Source organism: Bombina bombina, chromosome 11, assembly GCF_027579735.1.
Source record: "Bombina bombina isolate aBomBom1 chromosome 11, aBomBom1.pri, whole genome shotgun sequence".
Classification (NCBI taxonomy): domain Eukaryota; kingdom Metazoa; phylum Chordata; class Amphibia; order Anura; family Bombinatoridae; genus Bombina; species Bombina bombina.
This window is the reverse complement of record NC_069509.1, coordinates 176,713,022-176,732,778: the sequence shown is the minus strand read 5'-3', so window position 1 is coordinate 176,732,778 and position 19,757 is coordinate 176,713,022. Positions and strand designations below refer to the sequence as shown.

The 19,757-nt window shown below is 40.5% G+C and overlaps 1 protein-coding gene across 1 annotated transcript in view; it reads right to left on the bottom strand.

The window, feature by feature from the left end:
• Positions 1–19,757, bottom strand: part of MRTFB (myocardin related transcription factor B) — a 530,378-nt gene that overhangs the window by 381,937 nt on the left and 128,684 nt on the right. The window contains exon 2 of the mRNA XM_053694678.1: positions 8,971–9,055. The gene's annotated coding sequence lies outside the window, so the exon portion shown is untranslated. The remainder of the gene's footprint in view (positions 1–8,970; positions 9,056–19,757) is intronic.

The window sequence follows — 19,757 nt, the reverse complement described above, 5'->3', positions numbered from 1 at the left end:
TGACATTCTCCCAATCCACTTCTGGATCATCCAAATGCTCTCTAGCATACTTCAGACGGGCCCGGACATGTACTGTCTTAAGCAGGGGGACACGTCTGGCACTGCAGGATCTGAGTCCCTGGCGGCGTAGTATGATACTGATGGTAGCCTTTGTTACGTTGGTCCCAGCTCTCTGCAGGTCATTCACTAGGTCCCCCCGTGTGGTTCTGGGATGTTTGCTCACCGTTCTTGTGATCATTTTGACCCCGCGGGGTGAGATCTTGCGTGGAGCCCCAAATCGAGGGAGATTATCAGTGGTCTTGTATGTCTTCCATTTTCTAATTATTGCTCCCACAGTTGATTTCTTCACACCAAGCTGCTTGCCTATTGCAGATTCAGTCTTCCCAGCCTGGTGCAGGTCTACAATTTTGTTTCTGGTGTCCTTCGACAGCTCTTTGGTCTTCACCATAGTGGAGTTTGGAGTGTGTCTGTTTGAAGTTGTGGACAGGTGTCTTTTATACTGATAACAAGTTCAAACAGGTGCCATTAATACAGGTAATGAGTGGAGGACAGAGGAGCCTCTTAAAGAAGAAGATACAGGTCTGTGAGAGCCAGAAATCTTGCTTGTTTGTTGGTGACCAAATACTTATTTTCCACCATAATATGCAAATAAATTCTTTCCAAATCAGACAATGTGATTGTCTGGATTTGTTTCCACATTTTGGCTCTCATAGTTGAGGTATAGCTATGATGAAAATTACAGGCCTCTCTCATCTTCTTAAGGTGTTGATGTGTTGGTCAATATTACTTGGCTAAATGACCCTTGGTTATGTTAGTCAAATTAGAGGAGTTAAGTTAAAAACAATATTTATTACATATATTAAGTAATACAATAGAATATAAAAAACAGAATTTATGTTTACCTGATAAATTACTTTCTCCAACGGTGTGTCCGGTCCACGGCGTCATCCTTACTTGTGGGATATTCTCTTCCCCAACAGGAAATGGCAAAGAGCCCAGCAAAGCTGGTCACATGATCCCTCCCAGGCTCCGCCTACCCCAGTCATTCGACCGACGTTAAGGAGGAATATTTGCATAGGAGAAACCATATGATACCGTGGTGACTGTAGTTAAAGAAAATAAAATATCAGACCTGATTAAAAAACCAGGGCGGGCCGTGGACCGGACACACCGTTGGAGAAAGTAATTTATCAGGTAAACATAAATTCTGTTTTCTCCAACATAGGTGTGTCCGGTCCACGGCGTCATCCTTACTTGTGGGAACCAATACCAAAGCTTTAGGACACGGATGAAGGGAGGGAGCAAATCAGGTCACCTAAATGGAAGGCACCACGGCTTGCAAAACCTTTCTCCCAAAAATAGCCTCAGAAGAAGCAAAAGTATCAAACTTGTAAAATTTGGTAAAAGTGTGCAGTGAAGACCAAGTCGCTGCCCTACATATCTGATCAACAGAAGCCTCGTTCTTGAAGGCCCATGTGGAAGCCACAGCCCTAGTGGAATGAGCTGTGATTCTTTCGGGAGGCTGCCGTCCGGCAGTCTCGTAAGCCAATCTGATGATGCTTTTAATCCAAAAAGAGAGAGAGGTAGAAGTTGCTTTTTGACCTCTCCTTTTACCGGAATAAACAACAAACAAGGAAGATGTTTGTCTAAAATCCTTTGTAGCATCTAAATAGAATTTTAGAGCGCGAACAACATCCAAATTGTGCAACAAACGTTCCTTCTTCGAAACTGGTTTCGGACACAGAGAAGGTACGATAATCTCCTGGTTAATGTTTTTGTTAGAAACAACTTTTGGAAGAAAACCAGGTTTAGTACGTAAAACCACCTTATCTGCATGGAACACCAGATAAGGAGGAGAACACTGCAGAGCAGATAATTCTGAAACTCTTCGAGCAGAAGAAATTGCAACCAAAAACAAAACTTTCCAAGATAATAACTTAATATCAACGGAATGTAAGGGTTCAAACGGAACCCCCTGAAGAACTGAAAGAACTAAGTTGAGACTCCAAGGAGGAGTCAAAGGTTTGTAAACAGGCTTGATTCTGACCAGAGCCTGAACAAAGGCTTGAACATCTGGCACAGCTGCCAGCTTTTTGTGAAGTAACACAGACAAGGCAGAAATCTGTCCCTTCAGGGAACTTGCAGATAATCCTTTTTCCAATCCTTCTTGAAGGAAGGATAGAATCTTAGGAATCTTAACCTTGTCCCAAGGGAATCCTTTAGATTCACACCAACAGATATATTTTTTTCCAAATTTTGTGGTAAATCTTTCTAGTTACAGGCTTTCTGGCCTGAACAAGAGTATCGATAACAGAATCTGAGAACCCTCGCTTCGATAAAATCAAGCGTTCAATCTCCAAGCAGTCAGCTGGAGTGAGACCAGATTCGGATGTTCGAACGGACCCTGAACAAGAAGGTCTCGTCTCAAAGGTAGCTTCCATGGTGGAGCCGATGACATATTCACCAGATCTGCATACCAAGTCCTGCGTGGCCACACAGGAGCTATCAAGATCACCGACGCCCTCTCCTGATTGATCCTGGCTACCAGCCTGGGGATGAGAGGAAACGGCGGGAACACATAAGCTAGTTTGAAGGTCCAAGGTGCTACTAGTGCATCCACTAGAGCCGCCTTGGGATCCCTGGATCTGGACCCGTAGCAAGGAACTTTGAAGTTCTGACGAGAGGCCATCAGATCCATGTCTGGAATGCCCCACAGTTGAGTGACTTGGGCAAAGATTTCCGGATGGAGTTCCCACTCCCCCGGATGCAATGTCTGACGACTCAGAAAATCCGCTTCCCAATTTTCCACTCCTGGGATGTGGATAGCAGACAGGTGGCAGGAGTGAGACTCCGCCCATAGAATGATTTTGGTCACTTCTTCCATCGCTAGGGAACTCCTTGTTCCCCCCTGATGGTTGATGTACGCAACAGTTGTCATGTTGTCTGATTGAAACCGTATGAACTTGGCATTCGCTAGCTGAGGCCAAGCCTTGAGAGCATTGAATATCGCTCTCAGTTCCAGAATATTTATCGGTAGAAGAGATTCTTCCCGAGACCAAAGACCCTGAGCTTTCAGGGATCCCCAGACCGCGCCCCAGCCCATCAGACTGGCGTCGGTCGTGACAATGACCCACTCTGGTCTGCGGAAGGTCATCCCTTGTGACAGGTTGTCCAGGGACAGCCACCAACGGAGTGAGTCTCTGGTCCTCTGATTTACTTGTATCTTCGGAGACAAGTCTGTATAGTCCCCATTCCACTGACTGAGCATGCACAGTTGTAATGGTCTTAGATGAATGCGCGCAAAAGGAACTATGTCCATTGCCGCTACCATCAAACCTATCACTTCCATGCACTGCGCTATGGAAGGAAGAGGAACGGAATGAAGTATCCGACAAGAGTCTAGAAGTTTTGTTTTTCTGGCTTCTGTCAGAAAAATCCTCATTTCTAAGGAGTCTATTATTGTTCCCAAGAAGGGAACCCTTGTTGACGGAGATAGAGAACTCTTTTCCACGTTCACTTTCCATCCGTGAGATCTGAGAAAGGCCAGGACAATGTCCGTGTGAGCCTTTGCTTGAGGAAGGGACGACGCTTGAATCAGAATGTCGTCCAAGTAAGGTACTACGGCAATGCCCCTTGGTCTTAGCACAGCTAGAAGGGACCCTAGTACCTTTGTGAAAATCCTTGGAGCAGTGGCTAATCCGAAAGGAAGCGCCACGAACTGGTAATGCTTGTCCAGGAATGCGAACCTTAGGAACCGATGATGTTCCTTGTGGATAGGAATATGTAGATACGCATCCTTTAAATCCACCGTGGTCATGAATTGACCTTCCTGGATGGAAGGAAGAATTGTTCGAATGGTTTCCATCTTGAACGATGGAACCTTGAGAAACTTGTTTAAGATCTTGAGATCTAAGATTGGTCTGAACGTTCCCTCTTTTTTGGGAACTATGAACAGATTGGAGTAGAACCCCATCCCTTGTTCTCCTAATGGAACAGGATGAATCACTCCCATTTTTAACAGGTCTTCTACACAATGTAAGAATGCCTGTCTTTTTATGTGGTCTGAAGACAACTGAGACCTGTGGAACCTCCCCCTTGGGGGAAGCCCCTTGAACTCCAGAAAATAACCTTGGGAGACTATTTCTAGCGCCCAAGGATCCAGAACATCTCTTGCCCAAGCCTGAGCGAAGAGAGAGAGTCTGCCCCCCACCAGATCCGGTCCCGGATCGGGGGCCAACATTTCATGCTGTCTTGGTAGCAGTGGCAGGTTTCTTGGCCTGCTTTCCCTTGTTCCAGCCTTGCATTGGTCTCCAAGCTGGCTTGGCTTGAGAAGTATTACCCTCTTGCTTAGAGGACGTAGCACTTTGGGCTGGTCCGTTTCTACGAAAGGGACGAAAATTAGGTTTATTTTTGGCCTTGAAAGGCCGATCCTGAGGAAGGGCGTGGCCCTTACCCCCAGTGATATCAGAGATAATCTCTTTCAAGTCAGGGCCAAACAGCGTTTTCCCCTTGAAAGGAATGTTAAGTAGCTTGTTCTTGGAAGACGCATCAGCTGACCAAGATTTCAACCAAAGCGCTCTGCGCGCCACAATAGCAAACCCAGAATTCTTAGCCGCTAACCTAGCCAATAGCAAAGTGGCGTCTAAGGTGAAAGAATTAGCCAATTTGAGAGCATTGATTCTGTCCATAATCTCCTCATAAGGAGGAGAATCACTATCGACCGCCTTTACCAGCTCATCGAACCAGAAACACGCGGCTGTAGCGACAGGGACAATGCATGAAATTGGTTGTAGAAGGTAACCCTGCTGAACAAACATCTTTTTAAGTAAACCTTCTAATTTTTTATCCATAGGATCTTTGAAAGCACAACTATCTTCTATGGGTATAGTGGTGCGTTTGTTTAAGGTGGAAACCGCTCCCTCGACCTTGGGGACTGTCTGCCATAAGTCCTTTCTGGGGTCGACCATAGGAAACAATTTTTTAAATATGGGGGGAGGGACGAAAGGAATACCGGGCCTTTCCCATTCTTTATTTACAATGTCCGCCACCCGCTTGGGTATAGGAAAAGCTTCTGGGAGCCCCGGGACCTCTAGGAACTTGTCCATTTTACATAGTTTCTCTGGGATGACCAACTTGTCACAATCATCCAGAGTGGATAATACCTCCTTAAGCAGAATGCGGAGATGTTCCAACTTAAATTTAAACGTAATCACATCAGGTTCAGCTTGTTGAGAAATGTTCCCTGAATCAGTAATTTCTCCCTCAGACAAAACCTCCCTGGCCCCATCAGACTGGTTTAGGGGCCCTTCAGAACCATTATTATCAGCGTCGTCATGCTCTTCAGTTCTAAAACAGAGCAGTCGCGCTTACGCTGATAAGTGTGCATTTTGGCTAAAATGTTTTTGACAGAATTATCCATTACAGCCGTTAATTGTTGCATAGTAAGGAGTATTGGCGCGCTAGATGTACTAGGGGCCTCCTGAGTGGGCAAGACTCGTGTAGACGAAGGAGGGAATGATGCAGTACCATGCTTACTCCCCTCACTTGAGGAATCATCTTGGGCATCATTGTCATTGTCACATAAATCACATTTATTTAAATGAGAAGGAACTCTGGCTTCCCCACATTCAGAACACAGTCTATCTGGTAGTTCAGACATGTTAAACAGGCATAAACTTGATAACAAAGTACAAAAAACGTTTTAAAATAAAACCGTTACTGTCACTTTAAATTTTAAACTGAACACACTTTATTACTGCAATTGCGAAAAAATATGAAGGAATTGTTCAAAATTCACCAAAATTTCACCACAGTGTCTTAAAGCCTTAAAAGTATTGCACACCAAATTTGGAAGCTTTAACCCTTAAAATAACGGAACCGGAGCCGTTTTTAACTTTAACCCCTTTACAGTCCCTGGTATCTGCTTTGCTGAGACCCAACCAAGCCCAAAGGGGAATACGATACCAAATGACGCCTTCAGAAAGTCTTTTCTATGTATCAGAGCTCCTCACACATGCGACTGCATGTCATGCCTCTCAAAAACAAGTGCGCAACACCGGCGCGAAAATGAGGCTCTGCCTATGATTTGGGAAAGCCCCTAAAGAATAAGGTGTCTAAAACAGTGCCTGCCGATATAATCTTATCAAAATACCCAGATTAAATGATTCCTCAAGGCTAAATATGTGTTAATAATGAATCGATTTAGCCCAGAAAAAGTCTACAGTCTTAATAAGCCCTTGTGAAGCCCTTATTTACTATCTTAATAAACATGGCTTACCGGATCCCATAGGGAAAATGACAGCTTCCAGCATTACATCGTCTTGTTAGAATGTGTCATACCTCAAGCAGCAAGAGACTGCTCACTGTTCCCCCAACTGAAGTTAATTGCTCTCAACAGTCCTGTGTGGAACAGCCATGGATTTTAGTAACGGTTGCTAAAATCATTTTCCTCATACAAACAGAAATCTTCATCTCTTTTCTGTTTCTGAGTAAATAGTACATACCAGCACTATTTTAAAATAACAAACTCTTGATTGAATAATAAAAACTACAGTTAAACACTAAAAAACTCTAAGCCATCTCCGTGGAGATGTTGCCTGTACAACGGCAAAGAGAATGACTGGGGTAGGCGGAGCCTGGGAGGGATCATGTGACCAGCTTTGCTGGGCTCTTTGCCATTTCCTGTTGGGGAAGAGAATATCCCACAAGTAAGGATGACGCCGTGGACCGGACACACCTATGTTGGAGAAATGTGGATCCACACTAACAAAGTTATCTATAAACACTTAAAAAACTTCTTAAAAATGATGATATGTGAGGTATTCGCTCACAATCTGATTGTTGATGGGTATAGAGATTTATATTTGATTGTTAATGGGTATACAGATGTATGTTTGATTTGCTACCTCCCACTCTGGTAAGAAATACTCTGAGAGGTGTCTAGGACCTGCACAGCAGATGAAACCAGCTTGTGTTCGAATAATTATGATCACGGTTGCCACATGGGATAATGCCAAATATGGACTGCTCCAAATTTATAAACACCTTGTTACAGATGTTTACGTCTACGCGTTTCGGCCCCTTCAAGGCGTTAATTAAGACTCTTGATAAAGGCCTTGAAGGGGGCGAAATGCGTCGACTATTAGTTGGTAAGCTCAATTTCAATTCCTTATTCAAAGTTGGGACGTTCTACATTATTTCTTTTACATTTTCACAGGACATCACATCAGGATTTAAAGTGGATAACAGAGAGACCACACTAACAAGATTCCCACCACCGGACTTCTCACCACCAGGAAACAAGTTTGACTTTTATATTTTTTGCCTCATTGTTTTTTCACCAATATATATATATATATATATATATATATATATATATATATATATATATATATATATATATATATATATATATTCAATATTTTTTCACTATTTTTTTCTCTTGTATTGGGATTAACTGACTTTTGTTACTGAATCTGGATTGACTCGCATTCATTTTTCTTGTCTTTCATTATTTTTCGCCACATTTATTTTTGAATTTACAGAATCACACTCAAGAAGTGTTCAATTTTTTCTTTTCTTTTTATGGTATTTTTTTTTTCAGCATGTGCATTTTTTAACACATTTTTTATACATCCCAAGACATCTGTAACAAGGTGTTTATAAATTTGGAGCAGTCCATATTTGGCATTATCACATGTGGCAACCATGATCATAATTATTCGAACACAAGCTGGTTTCATCCTCTGCAGGTCCTAGACACCTCTCAGAGTATTTCTTACCAAAGTCGGAGGTAGCAAATCAAACATACATCTTTATACCCATTAACAATCAAACATACATCTTTATACCCATTAACAATCAAATATACATCTCTATACCCATCAACAATCAGATTGTGAGCGAATACCTCACATATCATCATTTTTAAGAAGTTTTTAAGTGTTTATAGATAACTTTGTTCAGTGTGGATCCACATTTTTATATTCTATTGTATTACTTAATATATGTAATAAATATTGTTTTTAACTTAACTCCTCTAATTTGACTAACATAACCAAGGGTCATTTAGCCACGTAATAGTGACCAACACATCAACACCTTGCTCACCTGAGGCGCTTTGAACACACCGCATACAAATTCACCAATCCACAGGCTGGCTAGGTAGCCTTTGTTCAGAGCTATAGGTAACAGGGTCTGAGGCGCTATATCTATATCCTAAGATTTAAAGGGACACTGAAGCCACATTTTTTATTTCATGATTTAGATGGAGCATGCAATTTTAAGCAACTTTCTAATTTACTCCAATTATCATTTTTTCTTTGTTCTCTTGCTATCTTTATTTGAAAAAGAAGGCATTTAAGCTAAGAAGCCAGACAATTTTTGTTTCAGGACACCGGACAGCACTTGTTAATTGGTGGGTGAATTTATCCACCAATTAGCATGAACAACCCAGGTTGTTCACCAAATATGGGCCAGCATCTAAACTTACATTCTTGCTATTCAAATAAAGATAACAAGCAAATTAAGAAAATTTGATAATAGGAGTAAATTAAAAAGTTGTTTAAAATTGCTGCTCTATCTGAATCACAAAAGAAAAAAATTGGGTTTAGTGTCCCTTTAAGTTAGGTTTTTCGCGCTATTCGGGTTCACGCTAGCCAAAAATACAGATTTTTGAGATTTGTAATACAAAAGCAACCCGACTAGCGCAAAAAGCGTAACTCTAGTGGAGTTTTTCCGTAATGGCAAAAAAAAGAAATACTGCGGCACTTTTAATCTAGCCCTAGATCTGGCAACTCTATTTACGCTATCCAGCTTTTACTCTTTATATACAGCTAAATACTTCTGAATATATCCAGCAAATAAAAGGAGCAATATTGCTGCCAATTTGTACCGATTACTCAATAAGACAATGAACTTTTGAAGAACAGAACAACTTGCACAACTTATGAATTAATAGTTAGAACAAACCTTTTGTTGTCTTTAAATATGGAGGATCAATTCGTTTCCTGAATTTACTTTTACATTCTTATCCGCTGCAGCATTTATATAAAACCTAGAAGCAAAAAAGAAATAATATTTCATTGAAAATATAAAATATATATAAGATTCTATTTCAAGAGCTCTGGTTAATGCAAAGTATTCTATATTTGTATCATCAACATTATAACAAAAAATTGTGTTTCCTCTAAAATATAATATTGTAAAATGTGTTACAGGTTTTCTCTGTGCTGTATACATCAGGCTTTTCTGTGGGGTTTTCGCTATCTGCCAATAGAGCAGTAGAGTCCTAGCTATAAGTTGTACACAAACATTCACTTCCTGTGTCACTTTGGATTAACCTTTTAAGTGCAAAAAAATATTGTTAACATTTTAAGCTCTTTCCTATGCATGACAGAAAATGTTTGTATATCGTATCCCATTTAGCGGGACAGGAAAGTCAAAATTAAAATTTTTATTTTGTGATTCAGACTCAGAGCATATAATTTTGAAAATTTTCCAGTTTAGTTTTATTTTCCAATTTGTTTTGTTCTCTTGGTATCTTTTATTGAAGAATAAAACTAGGAAGGCTCATAAGAGCTCAGGAGTGTGCACGTGTCTTTAGTACTCTATGGCAGCAACATTATTTGTAGCTTTTTATACAATGTTGCAAAACACTGCTACCATAGAGTACTAAAGACGTGCACACTCCTGACCTCTTATGAGCCTTCTTGGTTTTACTCGTCAATAAAGGATACCAAAAAAACAAAGCAAATTTGATAAAATAAGTAAATTGGAAAGTTGTTTAAAATTGATGCTCTATCTGAATCATGAAACTTTAATTTTGACTAGACTGTCCCTTTAAACCCTTTGTTAAGAGAAAAGAGTAACGGATAACCATCTCGTCCAAGGAGTCAATTATGGGCTTGAAATGGTCATACTAGCTTGTCCGATGGGATTGTTTTATGTTAAACAAAGGAAAATAAAGATTTTCAAATGAAACCCACATTTGACTCCTTTGTTTTGCCAGAATACAAATCTGATTGCACTAAAAATCATCAGCTCTAAATATTTCGGAGATGTTATGAAAACAAGTAGATATCCTGGGGCCGTCCAAAATGTTGTAAATTATATTTCACTGACTTATGATCCTTATCAAATATTCTGGATGAGGAGTTTGATTTACACGTGTATTAAACCGCAAACAAGTTACAACTCGCCAAATGTCTTTTCTAAACAGAAAATGTTATTGTGTAATTATTGCTCAAATTCCCAAACTGCAAATGAATGAAAACTACAGAGACAAATTTATTAAATGTTACAAATGTGTTGTAAGATGGGGATTAGATCTGCCAATAAATATGATAATTCACATTCATCCCAATGGGACTCTCTCAGTAAATCAAAAAAGGTTTTGCTCTGGAGTTGCAGTAATTACTTTGCTACGGAGCGAGCACCCAATCTCGGTGATCAACAGATTTTTCATTTTAACTGGCAGAAATGTTTTCCAGATTGTCATTTTGTTTTAATAAAAAGTCTGACTGTATTACACCAATTGAAGTTTGGAATAGGGAATCAGTTCCAAATCAATTTGATATACTGTGCACCGCTAGTTAGGAGAAAAAGCAGTGGCCAGTTACAAAAGAAACAATGAATACATGTCTAGCAGAAGTACAGAAATACTGCATCTAGCGCAGAGATATAGGCGCTCTATAGGGGAGGTAAACATATTAGCTCTATAGCAGATAAATTATATAGCTCTATAGGGGAGGTAAATATATCAGCTCAATAGGAGAGATATAGCTCTATAGGTTAGGTAAATATAAAAGCTCAATAGGAGATATATAGCTCTATAGGGGAGGTAAATACAACAGCCCAATAGGAGAACTATAGCTCAATAAAGGAGGTAAATATAACAGCTCAATAGGTGAGATATAGCTCTATAGGGGAGGTAAATATAACAGCCCAATAGGAGAGATATAGCTCAATAAAGGAGGTAAATATAACAGCTCAATAGGTGAGATATAGCTCTATAGGAGAGGTAAATATAACAGCTCAATAGGAGATATATAGCTCTACAGGGGAGGTAAATATAGCAGCTAACTAGGAGAGATATAGCTCTATAGGGGAGATAAATATAGGGGAGATAACTATAACAGCTCAATAGGAGATATAGCTCTATAGGGGAGATAAAAATAACAGATAAATAAGAGAGACACAGCTCTATAGGGGAGGTAAATATAACAGCTAAATAGGAGATATATAGCTCTAAAGAGGAGATAAATATAGGGGAGATAACTATAACAGCTCAATAGGAGAGATATAGCTCTATAGAGGTGGAAAATATAGCAGCTAAATAGGAGATATATAGCTCTGTAGGGGAGATAAATATAACAGCTAAATAGGAGAGATATAGCTCTATAGGGGAGGTAAATATAACAGCTAAATAGGAGAGATATAGCTCTATAGGGAAGGTAAATATAACAGATAAATAGGAGAGATATAGCTCTATATGGGAGGTAAATATAACAGCTAAATAGGAGATATATAGCTCTATAGGGGAGGTAAATATAGGGGAGATAACTATAACAGCTCAATAGGAGAGATATGGCTCTATAGGGGAGGTAAATATAACAGCTAAATAGGAGAGATATAGCTCTATAGGGGAGGTAAATATAACAGCTAAATAGGAGAGATATAGCTCTATATGGGAGGTAAATATAACAGCTAAATAGGAGATATATAGCTCTATAGGGGAGATAAATATAGGGGAGATAACTATAACAGCTCAATAGGAGAGATATAGCTCTATAGGGAAGATAAATATAACGGCTCAATAGGAGATATATAGCTTTATAGAGAAGGAAAATATAGCAGCTAAATAGGAGAGATATAGCTCTATATGGGAGGTAAATATAACAGAAAATTTTGAGAGATACAGCTCTATAGGTAAATATAACAGCTAAATAGGAGATATATAGCTCTATAGGGGAGATAAATATAGGGGAGATAAATATAACAGCTTAATAGGAGAGATATAGCTCTATAGGGGAGGTAAATATAACAGCTACATAGGAAAGATATAGCTCTATAGGGGAGATAAATATAACGCCTCAATAGGAGATATATAGCTTTAGAGAGAAGGAAAATATAGCAGCTAAATAGGAGAGATATAGCTCTATAGGGGAGGTAAATATAACAGCTAAATAGGAGATATATAGCTCTATATGGGAGGTAAATATAACAGCTAAATAGGAGATATATAGCTCTATATCGGCTAGATTTAGAGTTTTGTCGGTAACGACCCGCGTAGCTAACGCCGGCTTTTTTTCTGGCCGAACCTTTAAAATAACTCTGGTATTGAGAGTCCACAGAATCGCTGCGTTAGGCTCCAAAAAAGGAGCGTAGAACATTTTTAACGCAACTGCAACTCTCGATACCAGAGTTGCTTACGGACGCGGCCAGCCTCAAAAACGTGCTCGTGCACGATTCCCCCATAGGAAACAATGGGGCTGTTTGAGCTGAAAAAAAACCTAACACCTGTAAAAAAGCCGCGTTCAGCTCCTAACGCAGCCCCATTGTTTGCTATGGGGAAACACTTCCTACGTCTGCACCTAACACCCTAACATGTACCCCGAGTCTAAACACCCCTAACCTTACACTTATTAACCCCTAATCTGCCGCCCCCGCTATCGCTGACCCCTGCATATTATTTTTAACCCCTAATCTGCCGCTCCGTAAACCGCTGCTACTTACATTATCCTTATGTACCCCTAATCTGCTGCCCCTAACACCGCCGACCCCTATATTATATTTATTAACCCCTAATCTGCCGCCCACAACGTCGCCCCAACCTGCCTACACTTATTAACCCCTAATCTGCCGAGCGGACCGCACCGCTACTATAATAAAGTTATTAACCCCTAATCCGCCTCACTAACCCTATAATAAATAGTATTAACCCCTAATCTGCCCTCCCTAACATCGCTGACACCTAACTTCAATTATTAACCCCTAATCTGCCGACCGGAGCTCACCGCTATTCTAATAAATGTATTAACCCCTAAAGCTAAGTCTAACACTAACACCCCCCTAAATTAAATATAATTTTAATCTAATGAAATTAATTAACTCTTATTAAATAAATTATTCCTATTTAAAGCTAAATACTTACCTGTAAAATAAATCCTAATATAGCTACAATATAAATTATAATTACATTGTAGCTATTTTAGGATTAATATTTATTTTACAGGCAACTTTGTAATTATTTTAACCAGGTACAATAGCTATTAAATAGTTAAGAACTATTTAATAGTTACCTAGTTAAAATAATTACAAAATTACCTGTAAAATAAATCCTAACCTAAGTTACAATTAAACCTAACACTATACTATCATTAAATTAATTAAATAAAATACCTACAATTACCTACAATTAAACCTAACACTACACTATCAATACATTAATTAAATACAATATCTACAAATAACTACAATGAAATAAACTAACTAAAGTACAAAAAATAAAAAAGAACTAAGTTACAAAAAATAAAAAAATATTTACAAACATAAGAAAAATATTACAACAATTTTAAACTAATTACACCTACTCTAAGCCCCCTAATAAAATAACAAAGACCCCCAAAATAAAAAATGCCCTACCCTATTCTAAATTACTAAAGGTCAAAGCTCTTTTACCTTACCAGCCCTGAACAGGGCCCTTTGCGGGGCATGCCCCAAGAAGTTCAGCTCTTTTGCCTGTAAAAAAAAACATACAATACCCCCCCCAACATTACAACCCACCACCCACATACCCCTAATCTAACCCAAACCCCCCTTAAATAAACCTAACACTAAGCCCCTGAAGATCATCGTACCTTGTCTTCACCTCACCAGGTATCACCGATCCGTCCTGGCTCCAAAATCTTCATCCAACCCAAGCGGGGGCTGGCGATCCATCATCCGGTGGCTGAAGAGGTCCAGAAGAGGCTCCAAAGTCTTCATCCTATCCGGGAAGAAGAGGCGATCCGGACCGGCAACCATCTTGATCCAAGCGGCATCTTCTATCTTCATCCGATGACGACCGGCTCCATCCTGAAGACCTCCACCGCGGACCCATCTTCTTCCGGCGACGTCCAACTGAAGAATGACGGTTCCTTTAAGGGACGTCATCCAAGATGGCGTCCCTCGAATTCCGATTGGCTGATAGGATTCTATCAGCCAATCGGAATTAAGGTAGGAAAAATCTGATTGGCTGATGGAATCAGCCAATCAGAATCAAGTTCAATCCGATTGGCTGATCCAATCAGCCAATCAGATTGAGCTTGCATTCTATTGGCTGATCGGAACAGCCAATAGAATGCGAGCTCAATCTGATTGGCTGATTGGATCAGCCAATTGGATTGAACTTGATTCTGATTGGCTGATTCCATCAGCCAATCAGAATATTCCTACCTTAATTCCGATTGGCTGATAGAATCCTATCGGCCAATCAGAATTCGAGGGACGCCATCTTGGATGACGTCCCTTAAAGGAACCGTCATTCTTCAGTTGGACGTCGCCGGAAGAAGATGGGTCCGCGGTGGAGGTCTTCAGGATGGAGCCGGTCGTCATCGGATGAAGATAGAAGATGCCGCTTGGATCAAGATGGTTGCCGGTCCGGATCGCCTCTTCTTCCCGGATAGGATGAAGACTTTGGAGCCTCTTCTGGACCTCTTCAGCCACCGGATGATGGATCGCCAGCCCCCGCTTGGGTTGGATGAAGATTTTGGAGCCAGGACGGATCGGTGATACCTGGTGAGGTGAAGACAAGGTAGGATGATCTTCAGGGGCTTAGTGTTAGGTTTATTTAAGGGGGGTTTGGGTTAGATTAGGGGTATGTGGGTGGTGGGTTGTAATGTTAGGGGGGGGTATTGTATGTTTTTTTTTACAGGCAAAAGAGCTGAACTTCTTGGGGCATGCCCCGCAAAGGGCCCTGTTCAGGGCTGGTAAGGTAAAAGAGCTTTGAACTTTAGTAATTTAGAATAGGGTAGGGCATTTTTTATTTTGGGGGTCTTTGTTATTTTATTAGGGGGCTTAGAGTAGGTGTAATTAGTTTAAAATTGTTGTAATATTTTTCTTATGTTTGTAAATATTTTTTTATTTTTTGTAACTTAGTTCTTTTTTATTTTTTGTACTTTAGTTAGTTTATTTCATTGTAGTTATTTGTAGATATTGTATTTAATTAATGTATTGATAGTGTAGTGTTAGGTTTAATTGTAGGTAATTGTAGGTATTTTATTTAATTAATTTAATGATAGTATAGTGTTAGGTTTAATTGTAACTTAGGTTAGGATTTATTTTACAGGTAATTTTGTAATTATTTTAACTAGGTAACTATTAAATAGTTCTTAACTATTTAATAGCTAGTGTACCTGGTTAAAATAATTACAAAGTTGCCTGTAAAATAAATATTAATTCTAAAATAGCTACAATGTAATTATAATTTATATTGTAGCTATGTTAGGATTTATTTTACAGGTAAGTATTTAGCTTTAAATAGGAATAATTTATTTAATAAGAGTTAATTAATTTTGTTAGATTAAAATTATATTTAACTTGGGGGGGTGTTAGTGTTAGGGTTAGACTTAGCTTTAGGGGTTAATACATTTATTAGAATAGCGGTGAGCTCCGGTCGGCAGATTAGGGGTTAATAATTGAAGTTAGGTGTCGGCGATGTTAGGGAGGGCAGATTAGGGGTTAATACTATTTATTATAGGGTTAGTGAGGCGGATTAGGGGTTAATAACTTTATTATAGTAGCGGTGCGGTCCGCTCGGCAGATTAGGGGTTAATAAGTGTAGGCAGGTGGAGGCGACGTTGAGGGGGGCAGATTAGGGGTTAATAAATATAATATAGGGGTCGGCGGTGTTGGGGGCAGCAGATTAGGGGTACATAGCTATAATGTAGGTGGCGGCGCTTTGCGGTCGGCAGATTAGGGGTTAATTATTGTAGGTAGCTGGCGGCGACATTGTGGGGGGCAGATTAGGGGTTAATAAATATAATACAGGGGTCGGCGGTGTTAGGGGCAGCAGATTAGGGGTACATAAGTATAACGTAGGTGGCGGTCGGCAGATTAGGGGTTAAAAAAATTTAATCGAGTGGCGGCGATGTGGGGGGACCTCGGTTTAGGGGTACATAGGTAGTTTATGGGTGTTAGTGTACTTTAGAGTACAGTAGTTAAGAGCTTAATGAACCGGCGTTAGCCCAAAAAGCTCTTAACTACTGACTTTTTTCTGCGGCTGGAGTTTTGTCGTTAGATTTCTAACTCTCACTTCAGACACGACTCTAAATACCGGAGTTAGAAAGATCCCATTGAAAAGATAGGATACACAATTGACGTAAGGGGATCTGCGGTATGGAAAAGTCGCGGCTGAAAAGTGAGCGTTAGACCCTTTTTTGAGTGACTCCAAATACCGGAGTTAGCCTAAAACCAGCGTTAGGAGCCTCTAACGATGGTTTTCACGGCTACCGCCAAACTCCAAATCTAGCCGTATGGGAGGTAAATATAACAGCTACATAGGAGAGATATAGCTCTATAAGGGATATAAATATAACAGTTAAATAGGAGAAATGTAGCTTATAGAGGATGTAAATGTTACAGCTAAATAGGAGATATATAGCTCTATAGGGGAGGTAAGTATAACAGCTAAATAGGGGAGATATAGCTCTATAGGGGATATAAAAATAACAGCTAAATAGGAGAAATGTAGCTTATAGAGGATGTAAATGTAACAGCTAAATAGGAGAGATATAGCTCTATAAGGGAGTTAAATATAACAGCTAAATAGGAGAGATATAGCTTTATAAGGGAGGTAAATATAACAGCTAAATAGGAGAGATATAGCTCTATATGGGAGGTAAATATAACAGCTAAATAGGAGAGATATAGCTCTATAAGGGAGGTAAATATAACAGCTAAATAGGAGAGATATAGCTCTATATGGGAGGTAAATATAACAGCTAAATAGGAGATAACATAATTTATGCTTACCTGATAAATTTATTTCTCTTGTAGTGTATCCAGTCCACGGATCATCCATTACTTGTGGGATATTTTCCTTCCCAACAGGAAGTTGCAAGAGGATCACCCACAGCAGAGCTGCTATATAGCTCCTCCCCTCACTGCCATATCCAGTCATTCGACCGAAACAAGCCGAGAAAGGAGAAACCATAGGGTGCAATGGTGACTGAGGTTTAATTAAAATTTAGACCTGCCTTAAAAGGACAGGGCGGGCCGTGGACTGGATACACTACAAGAGAAATAAATTTATCAGGTAAGCATAAATTATGTTTTCTCTTGTTAAGTGTATCCAGTCCACGGATCATCCATTACTTGTGGGATACCAATACCAAAGCTAAAGTACACGGATGATGGGAGGGACAAGGCAGGAACTTAAACGGAAGGAACCACTGCCTGTAGAACCTTTCTCCCAAAAACAGCCTCCGAAGAAGCAAAAGTATCAAATTTGTAAAATTTGGAAAAAGTATGAAGCGAAGACCAAGTCGCAGCCTTGCAAATCTGTTCAACAGAAGCCTAATTTTTAAAGGCCCAGGTGGAAGCCACAGCTCTAGTAGAATGAGCTGTAATCCTTTCAGGGGGCTGCTGTCCAGCAGTCTCATAGGCTAAACGGATTATACTCCGAAGCCAAAAAGAAAGAGTGGTTGCCGAGGCCTTTTGACCTCTCCTCTGTCCAGAGTAAACAACAAACAGGTTAGATGTTTGACGAAAATCTTTAGTAGCCTGCAAGTAAAACTTCAAGGCACGGACTACGTCTAGATTATGCAAAAGACGTTCCTTCTTTGAAGAAGGATTAGGACATAATGATGGAACAACAATCTCCTGATTGATATTCTTGTTAGAAACCACCTTAGGTAAAAACCCAGGTTTTGTACGCAGGACTACCTTATTTGAATGGAAGATCAGATAAGGAGAATCACAATGTAAGGCAGATAACTCCGAGACTCTTCGAGCCGAGGAAATAGCCATCAGAAAAAGAACTTTCCATGATAGAAGTTTGATATCAATAAAATGAAGGGGTTCAAACGGAACTCCTTGAAGAACTTTAAGAACCAAGTTTAAGCTCCATGGAGGAGCAACTGGTTTAAACACAGGATTAATTCTAACTAAAGCCTGACAAAATGCCTGAATGTCTGGAACTTCTGCCAGACGCTTGTGTAAAAGAATAGACAGAGCAGAGATCTGTCCCTTTAAAGAACTAGCTGATAATCCTTTGTCCAAACCCTCTTGGAGGAAGGACAATATCCTAGGAATCCTAACCCTACTCCATGAGTAATTCTTGGATTCACACCAATGAAGATATTTACGCCATATCTTGTGGTAAATTTTCTGGTGACAGGCTTTCGTGCCTGTATTAAGGTATCAATTACCGTCTCGGAGAAGCCACGCTTTGATAGGATCAAGCGTTCAATCTCCATGCAGTCAGTCTCAGAGAAAGTAGATTCGGATGATTGAAAGGACCTTGTATTAGAAGGTCTTGTCTCAGAGGCAGTGTCCATGGTGGAAAGGATGACATGTCCACTAGGTCTGCATACCAGGTCCTGCGTGGCCACGCAGGCGCTATCAATATCACCGATGCTCTCTCCTGTTTGATTTTGGCAATCAGACGAGGGAGCAGAGGAAACGGTGGAAACACATAAGCCAGGTTGAAGAACCAAGGCGCTGCTAGAGCATCTATCAGTGCCGCTTCTGGGTCCCTGGACCTGGATCCGTAACAAGGAAGCTTGGCGTTCTGGCGAGACGCCATGAGATCCAGTTCTGGTTTGCCCCAATGGAGAACCAATTGAGCAAACACCTCCAGATGGAGTTCCCACTCCCCCGGATGAAAAGTCTGACGACTTAGAAAATCCTCCTCCCAGTTCTCTACCCCTGGGATATGGATCGCTGACAGGTGGCAAGAGTGAGTCTCTGCCCAGCAAATTATCTTGGAGACTTCTGACATCGCTAGGGAACTCCTGGTTCCCCCTTGATGGTTGATGTAAGCCACAGTCGTGATGTTGTCCGACTGAAATCTGATGAACCTCAGTGTTGCTAACTGAGGCCAAGCTAGAAGAGCATTGAATATTGCTCTGAAGTCCAGAATATTTATTGGGAGGAGTTTCTCCTCCTGAGTCCATGAACCCTGAGCCTTCAGGGAGTTCCAGACTGCACCCCAACCTAGAAGGCTGGCATCTGTTGTTACAATGGTCCAATCTGGTCTGCGAAAGGTCATGCCTTTGGACAGATGGACCCGAGATAACCACCAGAGAAGAGAATCTCTGGTTTCCTGATCCAGATTTAGTAGAGGGGACAAATCTGTGTAATCCCCATTCCACTGACTGAGCATGCATAATTGCAGCGGTCTGAGATGCAGGCGCGCAAATGGCACTATGTCCATCGCCGCTACCATTAAGCCGATTACTTCCATGCACTGAGCCACCGTGGGGCGCGGAATGGAGTGAAGAACACGGCAAGCATTTAGAAGTTTTGATAACCTGGACTCCGTCAGGTAAATTTTCATTTCTATAGAATCTATTAGAGTCCCTAGGAAGGAAACCCTTGTGAGAGGAGATAGAGAACTCTTTTCTTCGTTCACTTTCCACCCATGCGACCTCAGAAATGCCAGAACTATCTCTGTATGAGACTTGGCAATTTGAAAGCTTGACGCCTGTATCAGGATGTCGTCTAGGTAAGAAGCCACCGCTATGCCTCGCGGTCTTAGAACCGCCAGAAGTGAG